The sequence below is a fragment of the Bubalus bubalis genome, chromosome 6 (genome assembly GCF_019923935.1).
Source record: "Bubalus bubalis isolate 160015118507 breed Murrah chromosome 6, NDDB_SH_1, whole genome shotgun sequence".
NCBI lineage: Eukaryota > Metazoa > Chordata > Mammalia > Artiodactyla > Bovidae > Bubalus > Bubalus bubalis.
In genome coordinates this window covers 27,894,231-27,920,191 of record NC_059162.1, presented here as the reverse complement: position 1 = coordinate 27,920,191, position 25,961 = coordinate 27,894,231, and positions in this window count along the sequence as shown.

Genomic DNA, 25,961 nt, shown 5'->3' with positions numbered 1-25,961 from the left:
ACCCACTATAGTTGATGTATAAAATTAATCATCACAACACGTTTCCTTCCTTTAGATCTTTTCCACACCACTATATTCCCAAACCAAACCAGAACACTTGAAATTATCCTTTAGTCTATCTCTTTGTCATCCTTCATACTACATTTGTTGAAATCATGGATCTACCACTTACTAGCTATGTAACCTTAGGGAAGTTACCTAATGTCTCTGGGCCTCAGTCTCCTCATATAAAGAGACACTTAATAATACCTACCTAATATGTGTTTTTTTGAGATTTAAATTAGTTAATATTCAAAAAGCTTAAAAATATCTGTGCCATGCTTAGTCACTCAGTTGTGTCCAATTCTGCAACCCCAAGGATTGTAGCCTGCCAGACTCCTCTGTTCATGGAATTCTCCAGACAAGAATACTGGAGTGGGTTGCCATTACCTTCTCCAGGGGGTCTTCCCGACCCAGGGATCAAACCCAGGTCTCCCGAATTGGAGGCAGACACTTTAACTTCTGAGCCACCAGGGAAGCCACAACCAACCTACACAGCATATTAAAAAGCAGAGACATTACTTTGTCAACAAAGGTCCATCTAGTTAAGGCTATGGTTTTTCCAGTAGTCATGTATGGATGTGAGAGTTGGACTATAAAGAAAGCTGAATGCAGAAGAATTGATGCTTTTGAACGGTGGTGTTGGAGAAGACTCTTGAGAATCCCTTAGACTGCAAGGGGATCCAACCAGTCCATCCTAAAGGAAATCAGTTAATTTAGTTCATCTAAAATGGGAAAAATAACAAAACTCATATAAGATCTTTTTAAGGATTAAATGGGGTAATACATTAAAAGCAGATAGCATAGTGCTCTGCTGCTGCTGCTGCTGCTAAGTCACTTCAGTCGTGTCCGACTCTGTGTGACCCCATAGATGGCAGCCCACCAGGCTCCCCCGTGCCTGGGATTCCCCACGCAAGAACACTGGAGTGGGTTGCCATTTCCTTCTCCAGTGCATGAAAGTGAAACGTGAAAGTGAAGTCGCTCAGTCATGTCCGACTCTTAGCGACCCCATGGACTGCAGCCCACCAGGCTCCTCCGTACATGGGATTTTCCAGGCAAGAGTGCTGGAGTGGGTTGCCATTTCCTTCTCCGAAATTAACTTTTAAGCAAACAAAAATCTAAAGGAGTCGACCACCAAAGATTATCACTAAAAAGAAATCTGGAGGATTCTTTAGAAAGAAGAAAAATTATTCCAGAAGAAATACCTGATACGTGAGAAAGAATAATGAGGCAATAAAACAGTAAAAGCTGTGAGTAAATCTAAGCAATATTGACTATATCATACAGTAATAATGATAGTGCATTATGAAATTTAAAAAGAAAATGATGATGGCATGACAATCACAGAGAAAGTATGGAGCCTTAAGCTCTTTAGGGGAGAGGAGGGTAATTTGGAAGGAGGAGACATCGTTTAGAGGCTTGATAGTAAAAGGAAAGCAGGAGGAAATATCTGAATTTCAGTGGCCTCAGAAACTGAGAGTATCATCAAATCAGAAGCACGCCCCTGGTGACGCCGCTCACACCTATCATTCGTCCAAGAGCCTGAGCTCCACAGTACCAACGGAAGAGGGCACTCTTGAACTAGGAGATGCAGTCAGCCAGCCTCTCAGCCTGGGTTCCCACAAAAGCAGAGTTTGAGACCAGGGTTTGTATGCTTCTCAAGTGATCACAGGGACAGAAGTGAGGGACTAGCAGAGAGTCAAAGGAAGGAGGGAAAATCAAGCACTATCATGCTGGTTACTGCCGTAGGCAGCTTAGGGTTCAGTCTTTCTGGAGACCCCTCTGTGGAGTCCTATAGAATACAGCATCGTCTGCCCTAGGGAAAGAAAGAGTGGATATTTCATCACTAGTTTAAATGTAATTTAATCCCACTGGTTGCTGTGGCAGCCATGGAAGTGTGCTGTTTGGATCTCCCTTCAAGAAAGAATTTGCCATGCTGTTACAAGGAGGGCATTTTAGTGGAAGGCCTGAGCTGGAGTGCCCACAGGATAGGCCTTGGCTTTGGAGCCAGCTGTGTGCTGGGGTTCACTCACCCAGTGCGTGAGTGAGCACAGTGGAGGTCCTAGGACTTTCCCATACACAGAGAATTTTTATTTTTAATACTTCCTCTGTTAGCAACTGTGAAATACACATATTATTAACTACAGTAGCCACGCTGTATATTACCTCCCCTTGACTTATCTACTTTAAAACTGGAAGTGTGTACCTTTTGACTTTCTTCACTCATTTTGCCCAGCTCTCCACCCTCCTGCCTCTGGCAACCACCAATCTGTTCCCTGTATCCATGAGCTTTGTGTGTTTGCAGAGGGGAGGGGAATTCCACGTATAAGTGAGATTGCACAGTATTTGTTTTTCTCTGTCTTTTTTCACTTCACATAAAGCCTTCAAATTCCATCCATGGTGTCACAAATGGCAATATTTCATTATTTTTTATGGCTAAATAATATAATTACACATACATTAACATGGGCTTCCCAGGTGGTACAGTGGTAAAGAGTCTGCCTGCTGATGCAGGAGACAAAAGAGACGTGGGTTCAATCCCTGGGTTGGGAAGTTCCCCTGGAGTAGGAAATGGCAACCCACTCCACTATTCTTGCCTGGGAAAATCCCATGAACAGAGGAGCCTGGCAGGCTACAGTCCATGGGGTCACAAAGAGTCAGCACACACATATGCAGATTAATATACATCAGATCAGATCAGATCAGTTGCTCAGTCGTCTCCGACTCTTTGCGACCTCACGAATCGCAGCACGCCAGGCCTCCCCCTGTCCATCACCAACTCCCGGAGTTCACTCAGACTCATGTCCATCGAGTCAGTGATGCAATCCAGCCATCTCATCCTCTGTTGTCCCCTTCTCCTCTTGCTCCCAATCCCTCCCAGCATCAGAGTCTTTTCCAATGAGTCAACTCTTCGCATGAGGTGGCCAGAGTACTGGAGTTTCAGCTTCAGCATCATTCCTTCCAAAGAAATCCCAGGGCTGATCTCCTTCAGAATGGACTGGTTGGATCTCCATGCTGTCCAAGGGACTCTCAAGAGTCTTCTCCAACACCACAGTTCAAAAGCATCAATTCTTCAGCACTCAGCCTTCTTCACAGTCCAACTCTCACATCCATACATGACCACTGGAAAAACCATAGCCTTGACTCGACAAAACATTGTTCGCAAAGTAATGTCTCTGCTTTTCAATATGCTATCTAGGTTGGTCATAACTTTCCTTCCAAGGAGTAAGCATCTTTAAATTTCATGGCTGCAGTCACCATCTGCAGTGATTTTGGAGCCCAGAAAAATAAAGTCTGACACTGTTTCCACTGTTTCCCCATCTATTTGCCATGAAGTCATGGGACCCGATGCCATTATCTTCGTTTTCTGAATGTTGAGCTTTAAGCCAACTTTTTTCACTCTCCACTTTCACTTTCATCAAGAGGCTTTTGAGTTCCTCTTCACTTTCTGCCATAAGCGTGGTGTCATCTGCATATCTGAGGTTATTGATATTTCTCCTGGCAATCTTGATTCCAGCTTGTGTTTCTTCTAGTCCAGCGTTTCTCATGATGTGCTCTGCATAGTAGTTAAATAAACAGGGTGACAATATACAGCCTTGACGTACTCCTTTTCCTACTTGGAACCAGTCTGCTGTGTGTTCTAACTGTTGCTTCCTGACCTGCATACAAATTTCTCAAGAGGCAGATCAGGTGGTCTGGTATTCCCATCTCTTTCAGAATTTTCCAGAGTTTATTGTGATCCACACAGTCAAAGGCTTTGGCATAGTCAATAAAACAGAAATAGATGTTTTTCTGGAACTCTCTTGCTTTTTCCATGATCCAGCGGATGTTGGCAATTTGATCTCTGGTTCCTCTGCCTTTTCTAAAAGCAGCTTGAACATCAGGAAGTTCACGGTTCACATATTGCTGAAGCCTGGCTTGGAGAATTTTGAGCATTACTTTACTAGCATGTGAGATGAGTGCAATTGTGCAGTAGTTTGAGCATTCTTTGGCATTGCCTTTCTTTGGGATTGGAATGAAAACTGACCTTTTCCAGTCCTGTGGCCACTGCTCAGTTTTCCAAATTTGCTGGCATATTGAGTGCAGCACTTTCACAGCATCATCTTTCAGGATTTGGAATAGCTCAACTGGAATTCCATCACCTCCACTAGCTTTGTTTGTAGTGATGCTTTCTAAGGCCCATTTGACTTCACATTCCATGATGTCTGGCTCTAGGTCAGTGATCACACCATCGTGATTATCTGGGTCGTGAAGATCTTTTTTGTACAGTTCTTCTGTGTATTCTTGCCATCTCTTCTTAATATCTTCTGCTTCTGTTAGGTCCATACCATTTCTGTCCTTTATTGAGCCCATCTTTGCATGAAATGTTCCTTTGGTATCTCTGATTTTCTTGAAGAGATCTCTAGTCTTTCCCACTATGTTGTTTTCCTCTATTTCTTTGCATTGATCGCTGAAGAAGGCTTTCTTATCTCTTCTTGCTATTCTTTGGAACTCTGCATTCAGATGTTTATATCTTTCCTTTTCTCCTTTGCTTTTCGCTTCTCTTCTTTTCACAGCTATTTGTAAGGCCTCCCCAGACAGCCATTTTGCTTTTTTGCATTTCTTTTCCATGGGGATGGTCTTGATCCCTGTCTCCTGTACAATGTCACGAACCTCATTTCATAGCTCATCAGGCACTCTATCTATCAGATCTAGGCTCTTAAATCTATTTCTCACTTCCACTGTATAATCATAAGGGATTTGATTTAGGTCATACCTGGATGGTCTAGTGGTTTTCCTTACTTTCTTCAATTTGACAGAATGTGGTCCACTGGAGAAGGGAATGGCAAACCACTTCAGTATACTTGCCTTGAGAACCCCATGAACAGTATGAAAAGACAAAATGATAGGATACTGAAAGAGAAACTCCCCAGGTCAGTAGGTGCCCAATATGCTACTGGAGATCAGTGGAGAAATAACTCCAGAAAGAATGAAGGGATGGAGCCAAAGCAAAAAGAATACCCAGCTGTGGATGTGACTGGTGATAGAAGCAAGGTCCGATGCTGTAAATAGCAATATTGCATAGGAACTTGGAATGTCAGGTCCATGAATCAAGGCAAATTGGAAGTGGTCAACAAGAGATGGCAAGAGTGAATGTCGACATTCTAGGAATCAGCAAACTGAAATGGACTGGAATGGGTGAATTTAACTCGGATGACCATTATATCTACTACTGGGGGCAGGAATCCCTCAGAAGAAATGGAGTAGCCATCATGGTCAACAGAAGAGTCCAAAATGCAGTATTTGGATGCAATCTCAAAAACGACAGAATGATCTCTGTTCGTTTCCAAGGAAAACCACTCAATATCACAGTAATCCAAGTCTATGCCCCAACCAGTAACGCTGAAGAAGCTGAAGTTGAACAGTTCTATGAAGACCTACAAGACCGTTTAGAACTAACGCCCAAAAAAGCCATCCTTTTCATTATAGGGGACTGGAATGCAAAAGTAGGAAGTCAAGAATCACCTGGAGTAACAGGCAAATTTGGCCTTGGAATACAGAATGAAGCAGGGCAAAGACTAATAGAGTTTTGCCAAGAAAATGCACTGGTCATAACAAACACCCTCTTCCAACAACACAAGAGAAGACTCTACACATGGACATCACCAGATGGTCAACACCGAAATCAGATTGATTATATTCTTTGCAGCCAAAGATGGAGAAGCTCTATACAGTCAACAAAAACAAGACCAGGAGCTGACTGTGGCTCAGACCATGAACTCCTTATTAATATACATACACACACATTAATTTATATAATATATGAAAATATTTTATCTATTCATCCACTTATGGACACATATGTTGTTTCCATATCATAGATATTATAAGTAATGATGCATGAATATAGGGGTACAGAAATCTTTTCCAGTTAGTGTTTTCATTTTCTTAGAATAAGTTTCCAAAAGTGGAATTGCTGGATCATATGGTAGTTCTATTTTTAATTTTCTGAGGAAACTCCATATAGTTTTCTACTGTGACTATATCAGTTTACCTTTCTGAACACCAACTGATTTTAGCTATAAGGCTTCAGCAGAAATTCTGAGACCATGATAAATGTCTAGTTCATGACAAAAAGACGTTCAACCTCTCTGCAGCATAGAAATGTAAATTAAAGCAATAATGAAAAATCATTTTTTACTCAAAAGGTTGGCAGAAATTAATAAGGGCAATAACAACAAATTTGGGGCAAGACTTGGAACAATCCTTCAGAGGGTTAATGAGAATGTGGCTACAATTTCTTTTCTTCTCTTCATATGCAGAAAGTAAACCTTTGTACCTTGAAAATACTAATTACAGTTCATTGTGGGTTTTTTAAATCAATATCTAATATGCAATATAACAAAGTTTTAATTTTTAAAGCCTAGTTTATCTTAAACCTTCAAGCTTAACCTACAAATCCATTTCTTCTATATAAATTCAATAGTTCAAAAGAATTATAAAAATTATTTCTACCGGCTCTTTGATTAATGTCAACTAACTTAAGTTTAACAGATTAAACCCTTCTTAAACATTTACTTATTTTATTTTTTAATTAATCACACTTCCTTAGACATTTGAAAATATAATCACAAAGTCAATATATTGAATTCTTACAGGCAATTGAAACTCCTGTCATGGCAGATTTAACAAGAACAAAATTATTCTCCACAATTACGAGAATTGTGCATTAATAAATCAATCTTGTAAATGTGGTGTGTCGGGTTCTCTTACCCATTTTCCAACATCATAAAACAGAAAAGCAAACAAAGCACATATAAAGCAGTAGAAAGATTTCAAGACTCATTACAAATCCCATACAATATAACCTACTAGAAAGAATTCTGCATCCAGTATTTCATTATCTCTATATTTATTTTATACCTGTCTAGGGTTATAAACTGCAAACTCAGTCAAAGGAAACAAAATTACAATCTTTGTTGAATGATTCTATTCAAGCTGCAGGTTCAAAAGCTGACTAATTTGAGATGTGTCTGCACCCTCCTTCTCTGTTACTTGTTTACGTGTCTCATTGCCCACTTTTTCTAGGGTACTGTGTTGGCTGGGAAGATCCCCTGGAGACGGAAATGGCAACCCACCACAGTATTCTTGCCTGGAAAATCCCATGGACAGAGGAGTCTGGAGGGTTATAGTCCTTGGAGTTGCAAAGAGTCTAACATGACTTAGTGACTGAGCACATATTGGCACGGGGGGAGGTGATGAGCTTACATGGGGTGGTCATTCCAGCTAATGGGGCCCTATCTATATTCACAGGCTACGGAATTTACACATCCTCATAGGAGAGCCGACCCTCTCCTCCACATCAGAGGAAAAGTAAATACCATGCTAGCCCATCCCTAGAGAATATGAAAGTGTTACTTGCTCAGTCGTGTCCAACTCTTGTGACCCCATGGACTGTGGCCTTCCAGGCTCCTTTGTCCATGGAATTCTCCAGGCAAGAATACCGGAGTGGGCTGCCTTTCCCTTCTCCAGGGGATCTTTCCAACCCATGGATCGAACCTGGGTCTCCTACATTGCAGGCAGATTCTTTACCATCTGAGCCACCAGGGACGCCATCCCTCAAGAATGCATCCTCCTATTTAGATCAACAAGCATCTGTGACAGGCTTTCTTCTCTGTGACATTTGACTCGGTTTAAAAACAAGTCCTTCTGTAGTCAGCCAGGGAGTACCAGTGGTAACACTCTTGCTTGTGAAGCTTTGGGCAACAAAAGTCTTTCATTTCAAAGTTAGACATGTTTGAAACACAAATTTACATACATGTCCCACATAAATTATGTTGACTTATTACATAACTTGTCAGTTGTCCTCTTCTCCCTACCCTGTCCATCCCAGGCAGAGTCACAGATACCCTCCACTTGCCTTCATTTCTTCCTAATTTCCACAACACTCCCCTGCCTATCATGGGGGAACTAAGAGTATGTCTTATTGACATGGACCCAATACTTGGCCACCAGAGGTGAGCCTGCATAGGCCCAACTAGCAACCTGATCCTACTGCTTCTTAGCTGGTCTGTCCAGGGCCAGGCATCTGTCTCCATTGTCAGTGAAACCCGCCACTGAAACACTGAAACCCTCCCCTAGTCCCCAGCCTCCTTGGGCGGGATCTTACCCTCCTATATATGTTTCTTCAAGGGTGGTCCAGGATCACCTGAAGCAGAATGACCTGAAGCTTTTGTTCAGATATAGAATCCCAGGCCACATGCTGAATCTCTGGCGATAGACACAGCATGCTGCCAGTTTGAAAGGTGAATCTTCCACACACCAGGTTTTGAGCACCAAACCCTCGATCATCCTTGTCTCTGCCTTCCTTAGACCAATGGAGGTGGCATCTGACTCCCCACCGTAAAAGGCCTGGACCTAGGATTCTATTGACCCTCTGACTGCGGGCATCACCTCTGACCAGCAAGATCCTAGCAGGCAAGGAGCCACTTACTGGGTATAATTCTCAACCAATTTTTCCTTAAATTCCAGCCTGCTCTGTATCCATGATTTGACTTACATTCTCACTTAATTCGACTTGGCTGCTTTTGGTTTTTATTTCATGATAATTTATTCCATAAGTACACCCCTTTTGACAACTTGAAATGGTAACGACACAGTTCAATTTCTCTCTTGGCTGAGTGAAGTTTCCGCCTCATTAGGACACTCTCTAAGGGGCCACCAATCACAGACTGGTGGGTTTCCAGCCAAAGAACTACTTCCTTCAGTTCGTTGTAGGACCGGAAGCCCGCACCTAATTGTGCAGCTGGGTTGTGATCAGCGCTTCCAGGCAGAGAGATGGCCTCCTGTAGGAAAGACAGTCAATTCTCTTAGGAAAATGGAGCTTTTATGTCTGAGCTGCAAAACGAACAGGCCAGTCAGCAGCTGGGACAATGGCCAGGCTCCTGGAGAGCAGGTGCAGGAAGCCCACTTTGGGAGTGGCTCTGGGCAGCAATGCAAGGCCCATCTTCTGCCCCTTCTACACTGAAGAGCAGCACCCACATCCTTCCAGATGGGTCCTCAGCCCTGCCCTTAGCACTTGGCTCTGCGGGTTCTAAGCCCCAGGATCTCTCCCCCTGCTTTCCAGGTAAATAACTGACAGATGGACCCACACAAGTTATGGATGGCTTGCTGTGTTGCCTCTTCTTCTAAGCATGTTTGAATCTCCACGAGACACACAGAGCCATGGTGTGTCAGACCTTAACACAACCTGGTCCAGCTCCTTCTCTATGGACAAACAAATAAGCTCAAAGAAGAGTACATGCTTAGTTGCTCAGTCGTGTCCGACTCTTGCAACCCCATGGACCGTGGCCTGCCAGGCTCTTCTGTCCATGGAATTCTCCAGGCAAGAACACTGGAGTGGGTTGCCGTTATCTTCTCCAGGGGATCTTTCTGACCCAGGGATCAAAACTGCATCTCCCATGCTGGCAGGAGGGTTCTTTACCATTATGCCACCTGGGAAGAGAATCACCTGCAAAACACAGAGCAGGGGAAGGGGTGGAACCTGCATGTCAACTGTCGGAACCCTGCCCTCCTTCCAGAGCCTTCTCCATGCCTGCCTGCAGACATACCTACATGAGACAGAAGAAGAGATGGTCCTCAAACACTACCCTACCTCTGTCTGCCCACTGCTATCTCCAGCCTTAACCTCTCCTCTGCACCCCAGACTCACACATCCATCTGTCTACTTGGGTGTCCAACCAAACACGTCCAAAACCAACTCAAAGTCCACCCCCTTCAACTTCCTCATATCAGTTACTGACACATCTGTCCTTCTGGTTGCTTTAGTTAAACAACTTGGGGTGCCCCTTGCTGTCTCTCTCACACTACATTCCATTCATCAGCACATCCTGTCAACTCCACTTTCTATCCAGGATCTGATCTCTTCTCACCGCCCACACAGTTCAACCAAGGTCCTAGGCAACATTTCCATCTGTCACAGTGGCTTCCTGAATGGTCTCCTGGTGTCTACACCTTTCCCAACCATGCAGTCTACACTCCATGCAACAGCCAGGGTGAGCGTGGGCCTACACCACCCTCTCTTACACCCTTCCCACAGCTCCCTGCTGCTGCTGCTGCTAAGTCGCTTCAGTCGTGTCCGACTCTGTCGACCCCATAGACGGCAGCCCACCAGGCTCCCCTGTCCCTGGGATTCTCCAGGCAAGAACACTAAAGTGGGTTGCCATTTCCCTCTCCAATGCATGAAAGTGAAAAGTGAAAGTGAAGTCACTCAGTCGTGTCTGACTCTTCTCGATCCCCTGGACTGCAGCCTACCAGGCTCTTCCGTCCATGGGATTTTCCAGGCAAGAGTACTGGAGTGGGGTGCCATCACCTTCTCCACAGCTCCCATCTCAGGGTAAAAGCTGTGGTTCTCACCAGAGCTCACAAGTCTTATAGGACCCAGAACACCTTCAGTTTCTTCTCCCCTCACATGGCTCCCCTTCCTCACTCTGCTCCTGAGCCCCCTTATTCCTCACACATGCCCAGCCTGCCCCAGGCTCCAGACCTTTGTTCACTCTTCCTCCTCCACCGACTCTCTCCCCAGATCTTTGCTACTCACTCCCCCCCTTCCTTCAGGCGCTACTCAAATATCACCTCAAGAAAGAGGTCTTTGACCACCCCACATGAGATTGTAATGGTGCTCCTTTCCCACACTTCCTGGTCCTTTGCTCTCTTGTTCCCTGGAGCACTTGCATGCGTGCGTGCTAAGTCACCTCAGTCATGTCTGACTCTTTGAGACCCCATGGCCCATAGCCAGCCAGGCTCCTCTGTCCACTGGATTCTTCAGGCAAGAATACTGGAGTGGGTTGCCATGCCCTCCTCCAGGGGATCTTCCTGACCCAGGAATCAAGCCTGTGTCTCCTTCATCTCCTGCATTGCAGGTAGATTCTTTACCTGCTGAGCCAAGGGGGAAGCTCCTCCCCAGAGCACTTACCATCTGATATATAGTTACCTGTTAATTCACTTTTTTTTATCACTCTATTGTAGAACACAAGCTCCATGATGGTGGGGAATTTGCTCTATTCACTATTGAATCCCCAGCATGTAGAGCAGTGCCTGGCACTTAGTAGGTGCTCAATCAGCACTGGCTGAATGAATGGGTGAATGCATGATTCTTGCGGCAAATGCTCTGTGAGGCATTTTAGGTTCACACCTCACTTCATCCTCACATACCTGTACAATGGGTGTCATTATCCTCATTGCACCAAAGAGGAAATAAATGCTCAGAAGAGTTCCCAGCACTCATGGCTGGTAAATGGTAGAGTCAGGATTTGAACTCAGTTCTAAAAGGTTCAAAGCCCTTGCTGTTCACATAAAACCAGACCAAAGGAATCAAACCTATCACCCTCCTTAGAAAGATTTGCACTTTAAATGACATGGGATGGAGGACATGGTGAAATACTGAATCCCTATTGGTGAGATTTCATCCACTCTAGCATTAGACCTTCTCCAACCCCTCAAGCCATTCACCTAGGTGCCCCACTATGTCTGCAGCAGGCAGCCCCACAGGGTAGCTCTTTACGCAGCCAGCTTGGGAGAGCATCCCCAACAAGAGCTGTCCTTGTTACCTTGCTGTGCTAACTCTGTCTCCCTTGCAGCTAGACACTTACATCTTAACCAGAACAGTAGTGCCGATGGATGAGACACCTCTCCAGGGCTGCTCTAAAATTGTGATAGAATCAGCAATCCCATTTTTGCCCACCTCTCCTCCCCTTGAGTAGCCTCAGGACCATCCCTCATCTTTGTTGAAGTGCCCTTCTCCTGCCATTCACATCCACAGCCTTTCTTTCATTTCATATACATGATGCCCACAGTTGTCTTCTTCACTCTCGTGGACACATTCACACAGAACTGTTCCCTCATACTCAGCTTCAGATGAGAAGAACTGAGGGCACTGGAGGGTAGTTGGGTAGAGCACTACAGGTTTGGGGAACACTTTGAAGAAGCTGATAATGTCTGGAAAGGAAGGGGTAGTTTTGAGAAACAGTAAATTGGCTAGTGGGTCTGCATTGTGGATGAGTGTAGAGAAGGTTGGGAGTGGAGGAGCTACAAAGGTCAGCTACACAGCTCAAAGCTACAGCTACAAAGGTCAGGTGGGCAGGCAGTGGAGGGGGCAGAGTGAGGCATGGTCCTGGATCCTAAGCACAGAGCAGAGCTTTAAGGGTGCTTCAGCACCATCCTCCACAATCCTCCTTCCCCTACCCTGGGTGGATCAATTCCTGGCCAGTGATGTTTCAGAAAGCCACCCAGTCAAACTTTTTGGTTTTGCTTGATATCCAGATTCTTGCCTCCAACTGAGTTGTGAATATATGGAATCTCACCTGCTGGGCAGCCTCTAATCCCCATGCCTTCTCACCTCCCAGGACTCCCAGGCTCTCTGCTCCTGTCTCCTGCTCCTCCACCCCAGTGAAGATCTCACAGATTGCTGGTAGCTGAGGAGTCCCAGCATCACCACCTGCCAATTGAGGAGCATAACCTCTCTAAGACCTCAGTCTCCTCTGTGTGGAACAGGAAATTCACCTCTTCTAGCCATTAAGGAAAAGAGTGAATTCAATGTGAAGAAAATGAGGTTTTCTGTCAGGATTAAGAGAGCTGGAAAGAAAGTTATTTCCATCCTAACCATTAGGAAAAGCTGGATAAGCTATAAAATTATACCTTTTATAGAGCCCACAAGTGATCTGTGTTAACAAGGCAACTAGGTAAACCAAATTCTGAGGAGGAAGAAGTCCACTAAAGGCAAGGTGGGATGCACACAGTGCCTCTCCTTTGGCAGAGCCTGGGAGAATGAGGAGGCTGCTAAGCAAACAATTAAAAAGTAAACTAAGAGCTTAACACACTCTTGGAGGCCAAGCGTGGGTCAGCACATCAGTTTGGAATAGTGGGGGACGTAGACACCAGGAGAGCTCACGTCACTTGTAAGTGCTTCTTTCTGAGCCTCTCCTGGGTGCCCACAGCAAGAATGGAGGCAGGGCAGCAGATTGATGAGAGTGTCCTCTGACACAGGAGGGAAGAAGGTAATGAGGACTGAGTGGGACAGGCTCAAAGCCCTGCTTGCATCTTTGGATCCTTTTCTCCTATGAAGCAAAAGCCTTAAGCTAGTGAGGAAGAGAGAGTGCATCCTCTAGATGCATAGCTTCTGGGATGGAAGAGGAGGAGTAAAACCCATGTTTCTTGGGAGAATATAGGAAACTCTCCCCCAGGAAATAGGCAAAGATCCATCACTTCTAGAAGAAGAGTAGGAGTAAAAATCTTCTACCCCCAGGGACAGCAAGAGAGATCTTGGGTCCAGAATTCTACACTGATGCCAAGAAAACTGCGTGACTGGAAAGAGATAGATCAATGGAACAAAATAGAGAGCCCAGAAGTTGACCGTATGAGTACAGTCAACTGGTCTTTGACAAAGGATCAAAGGCAATACACTGAAGCAAACAGGCTCTTCAACAAATGGCCCTGAAACAACTGGACATCCACTTGCAAAAAAGATGAATCTAGACACACATCACCCTCCACAAAGATGGACTCAAATGGGTTAAAGACCTCAATGTAAAACACAAAACTATAAACTCCTGGAAGATAACAGGAGAAAACCTAGACGACTGGGATATGGTGATGACTTAGACACAACAACAAGGGCACAATCCATGAAAGAAATAATTGATAAGCTGGACTTTATTTTAAAACTTCTGCTCTGTGAAAGATAAGGTCAAGGTAACGAAAACACAAGCCACAGACTGGAGGAAAATGTTTGCAAAAGGCATATCTGATAAAGGACTGTTACTCAAAATATACAAAAAGTAGTAAAAGTCAACAATAAGAAAACAAAAAAAAACACTGGAAAATTGGCCAAAGACACTTCAGCACTGCCATGCAGATGGCTAAAAAGTATATGTAAAGATGCTCTACCTTATATATCATTTAGGAAATGCAAATTGAAACAAGACACCACCACACACCTGTGAGAAAGGCCCCAGTTCAGAACTCTGACAACACCAAATGCTGTGGAGAATGCGGAGCTACAGGAACTCTCATATATTACTTGTGGGAATGGAAAATGGTACAGTCACTTTGGAAGACAATGTGGCAATTCCTCATGAAACTAAACATACTCTTACTATATGATCCAATAATTGTGCTCCTTGGTATTTACTTGGAGTTAAAAATATATGCCTATACAAAAACCTGAACACAGATGTTGATTCATAATTGCAAAAACTTGGAAACAACCAAGGTGTTCTTCAGTAGGTGAGTGGATGAACTGTGGTAAATCCAAACAATGGAATATTACCCTATACTAATAAGAAATGATCTATCAAGCTGTGAAAAGATCCGTGGGAACCATAAAGGTATACTATTAAGTGAAATAGACCAATCTAAAAGAGTTATGTCTGTATAAAGTTGTATGATTCCAACTATATGACATTTTGGAAAAGGTAAAACTATAAACAGTAAAATAACCCGTGGATGTCAAGAGTTGGGGAGGGATAAATAGTCGGTGCACCAAGCACTTTTAGGGCAGTGAGAATACTCTGTATGATGTCATAACAATAAATACATGTCACTATGAGAGTAAGTGTTAGTCGCTCAGTTGTGTCTGACTCTTTGTGACCCCCGGGACTGTAGCCTGCCAGGCTCCTCTGTCCCTGGAGTTTTCCAGGCAAGAACACTGGAGTGGGTAGCTACTCTCTTCTCCAGGGGATCTTCCTGACCCAGGGATTAAATCCAGGTCTCCTGCATTGCAGGCTGATTCTTTGCTTCAGTCTAAGCCACCAGGGAAGCCCACATGTCACTATACACTTGTCCAAATACTTGTTGAAATTTGCAACACCAAGAGTGAATCCTAAAGTAAGCTATGGACTTTGGGTAATGATGATGTGGCACTGTAGATTCATCAGTTATAACAAACCGATCACTCTGGTACAGGATATTGATAACAGGGAAGACTAAGCATGTATGGTAGACATACATAGAATACATGGGACATCTCCATACCTTCTTCTTTATCTTCCTATGAATTTATAACTGCTCTAAAAGACAGTCTTTAAAAAAAAGTAATGAATTAATTAATAATGGATATAAAATGAAATCATGAAGAAATAATTAACACAAATGAAAGCAGGAAAAGAAAAAAAGGGAAAAGAACAAATCAAACAAAATGGCTAGCAACCCGGTAGATATAAAGCCAACCACATCAATAATTAAATTACTTGTAAATCACCCAGTTCTATTTATACTTTTAACTAAGATGAAATAACAGTGACCAGGTTTATCCTCCTGCCTGAAATTTTAAAACTGGACAAAACGATGTTTGAGACGTTTCACATGAGACAACAGAGAACAGTGATCCCTGATAGACAGGGAACAAACAAGGTGAGGCCTATGATTACCCAGGCTTACTTCCTTGGCCTACTGTGGTTAGGAAAGGCAAACCCAGAAAGCCCCAGAACAGCACATGAGATAAGGAGCCATTGCTCTGAATGTCCAGAAAAACTAGGCTAGAGTTTATCGCAGAGTATCAGAGAGGAGAGGGCTGCACAGAGATGCTCAGAGAGTCCCATTAAAGACTTGTGCAATGGTGATGAGTGCATTGATGTGAGGAGAGTGTCGAGACTAAGGAAAGCATCACTCACAAGGAGGAGAGGGAAAAGTACCTGACACTCACACTAGCTACGGAGAGTGCCCGTTCCTGCGTCATAACCCATGGGGTGTTGGGTAGTGTACTCAGAAGTGTCTTCCTTGGTGTTGGGAAGCAACTAGCTTAAACATGACCCTGGTCCAACATAAAGTGTTTTAAAATGAGGACCTAAAAGGATTAAACAACTTCCAAGTAATTCTCACTGCATCCCAAAGCAATGCTCAGGAATATTTAAAGGAATACAAAACTATCTAACATTCAACAAGACAATTCACAATGTCTAGATCCAGTAAAAAAAGTATTAGACATTCACTTTTTTATATGAAAAAATCAAATTAAAAATATATATTCTATTTATTATGAGAAATATATTCTACATGAAAGATATTTTCAGATTTATTCATATATTCAACAAACTAGTTTATTTTTTTCATCATTTAGATTTCAATTTCCATTATCTCATTTTAGATGTTACTCCTAATATTTATTTTTATTTTTTTAAATGTATTTACTTTTAATTGAAGTATAATTGCTTTAAAATATTGTGTTTGTTTCTGCCATATATCAGCATGAATCAGTCATAGGTATACATATGTCCTCTCCCTCTTGAACCTCCCTCCCTTCTCCCACCTCCCACCCCATAGGCATCCGAAGGGCAGAAAAATATAATGACAGAGAATTGATACAGATGTTAAATTTAGCTGACAAGAACATTAAAATAGTGATTATAACTGAATTTCATAGTTTCAAAAATTTAAGTAGAAACATGGACAATATAAAAGAGACATGAATAAAACTTTAAGGATGAAAACCAAAAAATGAAAAAGTACGCTGGATAGGATTAACAACAGATTATACACTGCACATTAGAGGTTAACAAATTTGGATAGTTTCTAATGCTATGAGTTCACTCATAATGCTATGAGTTCACATGAGTTTTTTTGAGTTCACTAATCTTTGTTCCAACAATGTCTAATCTTTTGTTAATCCTGTTAATTCTAGTTGGTATATTTTTTATTTCAGACATTATGGTTTTCATCTCTAGAAGCTCAACTTGAATTTCTTTTAAAGCTTCCATTTCTCTTGTTATCATGCTTAATTTCCCCCCCGAGATTTTTAAAATTAATTTTTATTGTGGTATACTTAATTTTTGTGTTAGTTTCTGCTATCCAAAGTGAATCAGTTATGTGTATACATATATCCACTCTCTTTTAGATTTTATTCCCATATAGGTCATTACAGAATATGGAGTAGAAGTCCTTATGCTATACAGTGTGTTTTTATTAGTTATTAATATCCATTTTATTTATAGTAGTGTGTTTATATAAATCCCAATCTCCCAATTTATCTCTCTCCTCCCCTTTAATCCTTGGTAACTGTAAGTTTTCTTTCTATGTCTGTGATTCTACTTCTGCTTTGTAAATAGTTTCATTTGTACTATTTTTTTAGATTCCACATGCAAGTGATATTATACTATATTTGTATTTGTCTGACTTACTCCACTCAGTATGACAATCTTTAAGTCCATTTAAGTCGCTGCAAATGGCATTATTTCATTCTTTTTTACAGCTGAGTAATATTCTATTGTATACATACATAGTATATATATATATGCTATATATGTGTATAGTATAGTATATATGTATGTATAGTATATATGTCGGAGAAGGCGATGGCACCCCACTCCAGTACTCTTGCCTGGAAAATCCCATGGACGGAGGAGCCTGGTGGGCTGCAGTCCATGGGTCGCTAAGAGTCGGACACAACTGAGCAACTTCACTTTCACCTTTCACTTTCATGCACTGGAGAAGGAAATGGCAACCCACTCCAGTGTTCTTGCCTGCAGAATCCCAGGGACAGGGGGGCCTGGTGGGCTGCCATCCAAGGGGCTGCACAGAGTCGGACACGACTGAAGCAACGTAGCAGCAGTAGCAGCAGCATATATATGTACTACCTCTTCTTCTTTCATTCCTCTGTTGATGGACATTGAAGTTGCGTCTGTGTCCTGGCTATTGTAAATGGTGCTACAGTGAACACTGGGGCACATGTGTCTTTTCAAATTATAGTTTTCTCTGGATAGATACCCAGGAGTGGGATTGCTAGATCATATGGTAGCTCTACATCTAGTTTTTTAAAGAAACTTCATACTGTTTTACATAACAGATGTGCCACCCCTAGCTTTTTGAATTACTGTTTTGAAGAGGTTTTGTTTGTTCTACTGATTCTATCCTCTGTGTTAGTTGATAGATTTCAAATAATAGATTTCCCTCCTATTTATGAGCAACATTCCTCTGCTTCTTTATATATTTGGTAATTTTCACAGGATCCCAGTTATTGTACTTTACTGGATGCTGCATATTTGTGTATTTCATAATACTCTTGACCTTTGTTTGGAACACAAAACACTTGGAAACAGTTTGAGGCTTTCAGGTCTTGCTTTTAAGCTTTGTTTGGCACAACCAGAGCAGCATTTAATCCAGGGTGTTTTTTCTCCCCCGCTACTGAGGCAAGACCAATCCAATTACACTACCCAGTGCTTTATAGGTTATGCGGTTTGCCAGCCTGCATAACAGGCACTATTATGACCTATTGGTCATAACAGGTACTATTTACTGTGTGCCTCTAGTATTGCCCCCTTTAATCAATTCAAGGGATTCTTTCCTCACACATGTGCACTGAACAGAACTTAACGAAATACTCAAGGGAAGCCTCTATTTTTCTAGAGTTCTCTTTACCTGTAGCTTTCTTATCTCTGTTACTCTGCCTCCTTAAACCCTAGCTCTCCCTCTTCAGTGCAGGAAGCCCACTAGGCTCTGACTGGTTCGGTCTTCCCTGTGCCACGGCCTGAAAACTCTCTTTAGGCAGCAAGTTAGGACAACAGTGGGGATTACCCAGTTGGTCTCCTGCATCTCGGGGATCTGTCTTCTGTTACATGATCCAACTTCTTGAAATCTGTTGTTTCATATATTTTATCAGAATTTATAGTTACTTCATATGGGAGCATAAATCCAGACCCGTTAATCTACTTTGGACCTGGTGTTTTAAAAAAGCATTTAAAACAATGTTTGAAATTTTATTACTGAACTTAAAATGTCAAAATAATTTTTAAATTCAGAGCTTAAAGTTTTTGTACTCAAAAGAAAAAAACATTTATTATATCATGGAATTTACAATGTGTTTTTCAACTTTTCACATAGCTGAAAAACACATAACTCAAGTAACACTGCCAAGGAAGTTTTTTCTTTAAAGGGAAAGGTAGGGCCTGTCTGCACTACTCAGACAGGGATCCATCTGGCATTGTTCAGCATTTTCATAATAACTTAGAGGGAGTCCTTGATGTCCTGTAAATAAAGAAGAAGGATGGCCTCAAATTTCTTGCAGCAGAAACTCACTTAGGTAGCATTACCCTTGACTTACAAATTGAACAGTACATCTACAAAAGGAATCTCTGTGGCATCTACAACATAAAACTGGAGAGAACTTGGGTAAAACTTCTGTTGGCAGCTCTCATCATCGTTGTCACTAAAACCTAGCAGATGTCAGTGTCATATTCCCCAGGAACACTGGCCAGAGAGCTGTGCGGAAGTCTGCTGCCGCCACTGGAGCCTCTCTTACCGTGAGCACTCCGCTCCTGGAACCAGCACTAACCAGAGCCAGGGAGCCCTCAGGGAGCCGAGACTATCAGTGGTTACTGATCCCAGGGCTGACACCAGCCTCTCACAGACTCTCCTCTGCATTATGCGGACATTGCCATCCTGTGGAGCAACAAGAGAGCCTACTCAGTGGGTTTGATGTTCTGGGTGCTGGCCCGGGAAGTTCTGGGCATACATGGCACCACCTCCCGTAAACACCCATCAGAAATGATCTCTGCTTCTAAGGGATCCTGAAGAGATTGAAAAGGAAGAGCAGGCTCAGCTGAAAAGGCTGTGACCAAGGAGAGATTTCAGGTGACTGGACTGCTCCAGCTCCCAAGGTCACTACTACTCAACCTGAGTCCAGACTGGCCTGAAGGCACAGGGGCCCTGGGTGCCTATTCAGCTATTCCCTACTTAAAAGCAGAGTGCTTAGCCCACCACTGAGGACTGGCTTTGCAGCTTCCACTTCTCAGGCCACTGAATGGATACAAACAACCACTAAGTGGTCTTTAGTTTGATCTTCCATAAACTCTAAAAAACGGAAACAGGTTGATGGAAAATAAACAGCTTCTTATACATAAATAGGTAGATAGATAAAAGATAGACGATGAGAAAGTTTGACTTCCCTGGTGGCTCAGACCGTAAAGAATCTGCCTGCAGTATGAGAGACCCGGGTTTGATCCCTGGATTGGAAAGATCCCCTAGAGAAGGACATGGCAGCCCATTCTAGTATTCTTGCCTGGAGAATTCCATGGACAGAGGAGCCTTGTGGGCTATAATCCATGGGGTCGCAAAGAGTCAGACATGACCGAGGGACTAACACTTGATTTCATTCAAAAGGAAAGGTGGAAGGAAAGAAAAGTGTGCAGTGATCATTAATCAGACAAGGGAAGAAGGAATAAAGAAACAGCAAGGAAAAAATCTGTCTTCATTATCTATGACTAGTGCAGTGGGAAAGCCTGGCTGGGATCCAGAAGGCCTGGATTTAGCCTCTGTGATCTTGGAAATGCCACTTTAAACTGTTTGAGTTTTTGTAAAATATCTAACTTATAGAATTGCCAGGAAGATATTATTAAATAATAGACTTAAATGACTATTACAATGCCTACCACACAATAAAAAAGCAAAATAAACATTAATTCCTTCTCTCTGCCTGATCATTTATATGGTTCACAAATGAGCACAGTTACAGTAGAGACCCTGCTTTAAAATGTAGGTTTTATTACTATTCAGGTATAATAAGGCCAACAGATAAAGGGACAATTACCTTTGGGAAGGTAATTCCAAGAGGAAGGGGTGCCCTACACCATGCACAGTCACATAGAGAAGCACCAGGGTCAGTCAGGAGGTAGGGAGAGTGGGAGGAACACATGGGCAGGAGCCTTTATTTTCTTGTGAAAAGGAACAAGCGAGGCAGGGTAAGCAGGCTTAGGATGGCTAGTTTGAATAATTTCAGCAGCATCTGGGATGCTGGAGCTGTCTTTACTTGTCCAGTACCCTACCCTGAGGTAATTAGGGCAGATGGATAGTGGTCCTGAGTGTGAGAGCCAGATAAGGCAGGAGGCTGGGTACGAGCTCTGGATGGGTTGCTTTGCCTATAAGGAACATTGCTTGTGAGTTAATGGCGACCCACTCCAGTACTCTTGCCTGGAAAATCCCATGGAGGGAGGAGGAGCCTGGTAGGCTGCAGTCCATGGGGTCACGAAGAGTTGGCTTAACTACTAGGAATTAGCTAGCCCTGAGGCGGACAGGCTCTCCTGGGGCAGCAAGGCCCCCAGGTGTCAAAGCATCAGAAATGCAGACAATAAAAAGGCATGATTAGCTCAAACCCTGATCACTAAGATGGATTAATGTTGCTGTCTTTTGATGACTCGATGAGGCCCTCCCCTTCTTCGGCAACCATGGAGACGGTTCTTGGCTTGCAAGGAGTGGATCCGGCTGTGGGCCAGAAGCCGGGGGGGCGGGGGGGGGGGGGGGGAGGCCTCTTCCTTACACACCTGTGTCTCCTCAGAAAGAATGAGCCCAGGCCAGCAGCAACAGAGGCTGGTTCACCTTCAGGAAACAATGCCACCTGGTGTCAGTCCAAGTAATTAGCTCAACGCGGTACGTGAGGTGTTATTCAAGTGCTTCTCATAAATAGGTAATGAATTACTGATGATGACACCCCAGATTAAAAACAACAATGCAGAAGAAACTACCAGTCCCCAGAAGGCACGATTAGCCAGCCCATCCCTGTCCACGGTTGGCCCTGAGTGCGATCCTTTGCACTGCCCGGCAAGTAGAATCCCCTTGGGAATGCTTAGAAGGCCCAAGGTCATGTGCACGGACTAGTGTCTTTATCGGGCTCTCTGCCCCTGACTTCTCTCCTTTCCACTGATAACCAGTGGAAAGGAGGGGCTGACTGAAGCCTGGGCAGCATCCTGCTTCTGGAATCTGAGTTATACCTGACATTGCGCTGCCTCCCAGCTCCCCAGGCAATGAGAGCCACTGGGCCTGGGAGCGGGCTGCCCACCCCCAGGCCCGCAGAGCAGCATCAGTGCCGACACCTGGCCCCACTGGGGTGTTAGTGCACCTGGCCCAGGGATCTTGGCTGCTCCTTTAGGTCCCCCTGGGCCTGATCACTTTATATGGAGCACATTTGCTTTCTTGTTCACAGACTACAATCCCAAGCCCCCCCAAAGCTATTTAATAGAAACTCCCACCATTTCCTCTCCTTTTTCAAGTCTCTATTTAGACTATTTAGACATCCCACACTCACCTCAAACAACTCATTGAATATAACAATTCTTAGACGTGGAAGAGACTGTAGAGGAGACAATGTCTGGGGTCCTTGAGAGGCCGTTGGAGAAGGCAATGGCACCCCCCTCCAGTACTCTTGCCTGGAAAATCCCATGGATGGAGGAGCCTGGTAGGCTGCAGTCCATGGGGTCACAAAGAGTCGGACACGACTGAGCGACTTCACTTTCACTTTTCACTTTCATGCACTGGAGAAGGAAATGGCAACCCACTCCAGTGTGCTTGCCTGGAGAATCCCAGGGACGGGGGAGCGTGGTGGGCTGCCGTCTATGGGGTCGCACAGAGTCGGACATGACTGAAGTGACTTAGCAGCAGCAGCAGCAGCAGAGTCCGTTAGAATCTGTTTGTCCATCCAAATGGTTTGCACAAAGTAGGGAACGTACGTTTTCTGTGATTTCCATCTCAGTGGCTATCAGACGCTCCAAGGGCTCCTGAGAAACTGTCAGATACACCTCTCTCTAGCCCGACTCCCTCTCCTGGCCTCCCAGGCTCTGTCAGAGCCTCTTGCTTCCTACAAAATGCCCTTGAACCATCCACAGTCACCTCTGGCTCATCCCTGTCTGCACCTTTCCAAAGCTGGTCCTTCCACCCATCTCCTAAGTTACCCCTCCCTTCTTAAATTTTGAAATTTAAGATTTATTCTCCCTGGTCTATAAACAGGCTTCAGGGTTTTCTATGTTGAAACAAGACAACAGTGACCCATCTCCTGCACATTTCCCTGTCATGTCTCACTGCCTCACACATTCTGCCTATTTCTACCCACCTCTTGCTGTTCTCCCTACTGTACTGTCAACTATGTTTAATCTCTGAGAGCCATATTCATTGTCAGTAGCTGATCTCCTCCAGAGTTGTAAACACGCACTGCCAAGACGTGGCATCGCTGATGGACTAAAGGTGGGGGGGTCTGTGGTCAGCCCATCTGAGGTCAAAGCCTGGCCCCACCTGTCGGCAGCTTCATGATGTCCTGCCACCCTTTCTATGCCTGAGCTTCCTTCTCTGTAAAACGCAGATGATATAATCCCTAAAACACGGGTCGCAGTGAAGGATGACTCAAAACCTGTAAAATACCTAGCACAGGGTTGGTATTTAATAAATGCTTCACAGAGTGACCTGTTATTGTTTGTACCTGCACCTCCCAAAGGCACTTGCCCTCAACTTACCTGAAGCTGAACTTGCTTTTTCTCCTGGAACGTCTTCCACTCTGTTCCCCATTTATGATTGATACATGCCTACAAAGGCTGCAATAACTCAGGCCCAATTGTCACATCAGGTTTCCTTTGTCTCTCCTAAAGGGTCCCTCTGCCTTCACTTTTCCCCCAGGAAGCCACTCTCCAAACCATGAAGTCAACTCATCTTATTCGTCTCTGTGAAAACCTTCAATCAATGGCTCCCTATTGCCTCCCGGATAAAATCCACAGTTTTAAGCCCACCATATAAAGCCCTGAGAGCTCTGGACTCTGCCTCTCTTTTCCAGGTCGTGCCACCCGCCCCCACCCGTCCCAACCCTGCTTCCTCCCTTCTACTGTCCCCTGGCCAAATTGCCCACAGTCCTCTGAGGAGCTCTGCTGCTTCAATGCTTCCTTCCTGTCCTCCCTGACACCAGCAGCATTTCACTGCCTCATCCCTCCAGACCTGCAGCTCCCAGCAGGCCTCCTGGGCCACCCTGCCCCCACTCTGCTTCCGCGCATCAGTCTCTGCACCCCCACCAGACTCGGCTTCCTGGATACACTCTGTCACACTTCTGTGCCTGTGCCCAGAATGCTTCCTCCCTCTTTATCTGTCAAATACTCATCCTTCAAGGTCTGCTCCCAGGGTCACGGCTGGGTGAAGCGATGCAGCGGCTTCTACAGGCTTCTCGGTCCCGGTCCCAGCGCTCTCCTCTTCCACCTCGAGCCTCTGCTGAAGCTGCAGTCTCGCCCAGCAGCCCAAGATCCTCCGGGACAGTGAGGTGCACACGGCGCCCTGACCCCCATGCCTCATCCAACTTTGTTCTCTCCTGAGCCCTTGCTAAACCATCTGACATGATATACATGCTGCTTGTCTGTACCGCGCCCCTCCCCCAAATATAAACTCCACCAGGGCAGAAGCTTTGGTCTATGTTGATGTATCCCCAGAGCCTAGAATAGTGACTGGCACAAAGTAAGAGCTCAATAAAGATTTGTTGACTAAATCGTTAAGTCACAGATCAAAGATACATTATCTACTTTTGTATCCCCAATATCTCATACATTGCCTGCCTCTAGGAGGTACTAAGCATGTGTTTTTGAATGAATGGATGGATGGATGAATAGTTTATTATGTTACTAGCCCATTTTTGGAGAAGGCAATGGCACCCCCCTCCAGTACTCTTGCCTGGAAAATTCCATGGGCAGAGGAGCCTGGTAGGCTGCAGTCCATGAGGTTGCTAAGAGTCGGACACGACTGAGCGACTTCACTTTCACTTTTCACTTTCATGCATTGGAGAAGGAAATGGCAACCCACTCCAATGTTCTTGCCTGGAGAATCCCAGGGACGGGGGAGCCTGGTGGGCTGCCGTCTATGGGGTCGCACAGAGTTGGACACGACTGAAGTGACTTAGCAGCAGCAGCCTGTTTTTAAAAGTTCAGACACTAGAGTTGGATTTGAGGTTCTCAAACTTCTAATCCTAGTCACTCAATGTTGAATCCTCCATGTCTCAGCACAAGCCTTTATCTTAAGCTTAACTGCTCTGCTCATGCCTTTGACTGTATCTCCACACCACTGCCCAGACTCCAAACAGAAATACTATTTACTCATTTATTCAAATCAGATTTTTTAAGCAAGTGCTTGAGATAAACCAATCACTGTTGCAGCCACTGTCCTCCACTTATGCTCATTCTACTTCTTCTTCCCTCTTTTCCATTTTTTCTTTCTTTGACCTCATGGACAATTTGACCCTGACCATTCAGACTCTCCTCGTGGGCACTAATAACCCATAGTTTTTGGTTGCAGCATGTGGGATCTTAGTTCCGTGACCAGGGATCAAACCCACACCACCTACATTGGCAATGAGGAGTCTTAACCACTGGACCACCAGGGAAGTCTTTTAATATCCCATATTTTAACACCTCATCACTGACATTCAGTTCAGTTCAGTTCAGTCACTCAGTTGTGTCTGACTCTTTGCGATCCCATGGACCGCAGCATGCCAGGCTTCCCTGTCCATCACCAACTCCCAGAGCTTACTCAAACTCATGTCCATTGAGTCAGTGATGCCATCCAGCCATCTCATCCTCTGTCATCCCTTTCTCCTCCCACCTTCAATCTTTCCCAGCATCAGGGTCTTTTCCAATAAGTCAGTTCTTCGCATCAGGTGGCCAAAGGATTGGAGTTTCAGCTTCAGCATCAGTCCTTCCAATGAATATTCAGGACTGATTTCCTTTAGGTTGGACTGGTTGGACTCCTTGTAATCCAAGGGACTCTCAAGAGTCTTCTCCAATACCACAGTTCAAAAGCATCAATTCTTTGGCACTCAGCTTTCTTTATAGTCAAACTCTCACATCCATACATGACTAATGGAAAAAACCATAGCTCTGACTAGAGGGACCTTTGTTGGCAAAGTAATATTTCTGCTTTTAAATATGCTGTCTAGGTTGGTCATAGCTTTTCTTCCAAGGAGCAAGCATCTTTTAATTTCATGGCTGTAGTCACTATCTGCAGTGATTTTGGAGCCCCAAAAAATAAAGTCTGTCACTGTTTCCATTGTTTCCCCATCTATTTGCCATGAAGTGATGGGACCAGGTGCCATGATCTTAGTTTTCTGAATGTTGAGTGTTAAGCCAACTTTTTCACTCTCCTCTTTCACTTTCATCAAGATATTA